This window comes from Panthera leo, chromosome F3 (assembly GCF_018350215.1).
Source record: "Panthera leo isolate Ple1 chromosome F3, P.leo_Ple1_pat1.1, whole genome shotgun sequence".
NCBI classification, from domain to species: Eukaryota; Metazoa; Chordata; class Mammalia; order Carnivora; family Felidae; genus Panthera; species Panthera leo.
This window is the reverse complement of record NC_056696.1, coordinates 58,306,798-58,309,445: the sequence shown is the minus strand read 5'-3', so window position 1 is coordinate 58,309,445 and position 2,648 is coordinate 58,306,798. Positions and strand designations below refer to the sequence as shown.

Below are 2,648 nucleotides of genomic sequence, written 5' to 3'. Positions count from 1 at the left end.
AGGTGTCCTGCCAAAGGTTACCCTATCCAGGAGGCCTTCCACTCCCATTCTACATAAAATAATACCTCTTCCTCTTCCTTCAGCATTTTTATTTCTTTTCTTGGACTTATTTTATTAGCAGCATTTATCACCTCCTAAAATGTTATATATTTATGTGTTTAGGTCCTTATTCTCATCTTCCCCAAATCCCCTTACAATGGAAGTTCCATGGAATTAGGGATTTGGGGGGAATATAGTATACTTAACATAATTCGGGGTTTTTTTCTTTCCTGGCACTTCAAAAGCTGGCAATGCCAACCTGCTTATAATCATTAAAGACTCTTACTACCTATAAGCTCCGGAGAGGCAGGTATCGTGTCTGACTCAGTCCCCCTCTATTGCCAGTGCTGAGGACTGAGTCTGGTAAATGGTATACATACAATAAAACTGTGTGGGGTTTTTTGGTAGGTTTATTAAGCTGTGCCTTAGAAAGTATAGAATGCTTCACAAATTTGCCTGCCGTCCTTGCTCAGGGACCATGCCAATCTTCTCTTTATCGTTCCAGTTTTAGTACATGTGCTGCTGAAGCAACCACAAGCAGCTTTTTAGTTAATAGCTTTATGTATTAAATTCACTCATTCTAAATATCTGATTCAATGATTTTCCACTCGGATTTTACGGAGTTGTACAACCAATTCCCCAATCCAGTGTTAGAATATTCCCCAAAACTCCAAAAAGTACACTCATGTCTATTTGTAGTTTATTCTCACAACACCCTCAGCCCCAGGCAACCAATGATCTGCTTCCGGGCTCTATAAATTGGCCTTTTCTGGAGATTTCATAGATATGGCATCATACATATGTAGTTATTTATGGCCTCTTTAACTCAGTATAATGTGTTTGAGGTTTATTCAAGCTGTAATGTGAATCAGTATGGTTGTTATTTCCTTGTCATTGCTAAATAGTACTGCCTTATATGGATACACCACTTTTAATCCACTCATCACTTGATGGACATTTGAATTGTTTCTACTTTTTGCTGGGAACACTCACATACATACCTTTGTATGAACAGGTTCCACCAACCCCCACCTCCCCCACCCCTGCCCGGAATAGATTTCTAGCAGGGAAATTGCTGAGTCATATAAAGTCATGTTTAACTTTCTGAAAGCCTACCAGACTGTTTTCCAAAGTGAATGTGCCATTTTATATTCCCATCAGCGACACATGACTGATTGTCAGTATCGTCTGTCCTTCACTTCATAGACATTCTAGTAGATACACACAAGAATATCATTATGGTTTTCATTTGTTTTTCTCTTACAGCCAACGGTGTTGAACATTTTTGTTTAATTCAAAGTAATTATTAGCAGTTTTAGTATCTTCATTGGTAAAATGCCTATTTGAATCTTTTACCCACTTTTATATCAGTCTGATTGCCTTCTTGTCATTGAGTCATAAGAGTTCTTTATATATTATAGATTCTGGTACTTCACTAAAACTATGACTTGCAAATATTTTCTTCCTGTCTGTGACTTATCTTTCCATTAGTTTAAAAGCGTCTGTTGTGACACAAACATTTTAAATTTGGATAAAGATTAATTTCTCATTTTTTTTACGGATCATGCTTTGGGGGTCATATTTACGAATTCTTTGCCTATTCAAGATCACAAAGATTTTCTCCAATATTTTCTTGAAGAAATGGTATACTTTGAGCCCTTATTCTTTGGTCTATAATCCCCTTTGCATGGTGTGAAGTAAAGCTCTAAATTCAGGTTTTTACAGGGAGAATCCAATTGTTCCAGCACTAGTGTTGAAAAGACCATTTTCTCCCCACTGATTGTCTTGGCATCTTCGTTGAAAATCAATCATCCTTTAATAAAATGGGTTCCTTCTGGTGTCTCAGTTCTGTGCCATGGATCTATTAAGTATTTATCCCAGCAAAATACCACACTGTTTTTGTTACTCTGATGCTATAGTAAGTTTTGAAATCAGGTAGAGGAATGCCTCCAATTTTGTTCTTGGCAAAATCTGTTTTAGCTATCTAGATCCTTTGTATTTACATATAAACTTTAAGAATTTTTTTTTCAATTTTTACAAAAATGTCTGCTGGTATTTTGATAGAGATTGTATTGATTTTATACACCAATTTGGGGTGAATTGCCATCTTAACCATATTGGATTTTTTATTATCAAATTGTTTTGCTACTTTTATTTCAAACTGTTTATTGCTGATGTATAGGAATACTTTTTGTATATATATATATATATATATATATATATATATATATATATGTATATAACTCATAGATTAATTCTAGTATTTTTGTGGATTCCTGAAGACTCTCTACATTCATATCACATCAGTTTCTTGAAAAACTGTGTATTTTGCAAAACACAGAGTAGAATATTCTGGGTGGAGTGCTCTTAAATCAGAAGTTGAGTTGCTTGAATGTATAGCACAACTCTTCCATGTATGATTGATTGTGGAATTGTTCTTTCAATTTTGAAAAGTAAGGTATTGAAATTTCCAGCTACTAGTAAATCATCAATTATTTCAATTCTCGCTAGTTTTGCCTCGTTTGTTTTGAGGGTCTGTTGTTAGATATGCATATATTTATAATTGTTAGATATTCTTGATATATTGGCATTTTTACCATTATAAAACG

General features: G+C 34.6%; 1 non-coding gene across 1 annotated transcript; it reads right to left on the bottom strand.

Moving 5' to 3' along the window:
* Nucleotides 1-467: 467 nt before the first annotated feature.
* Nucleotides 468-570, bottom strand: LOC122212555. Its single transcript, XR_006199223.1, has one exon. It is a non-coding gene; the product is annotated as a U6 spliceosomal RNA (small nuclear RNA).
* Between the last annotated feature and the right edge of the window lie 2,078 nt (nucleotides 571-2,648).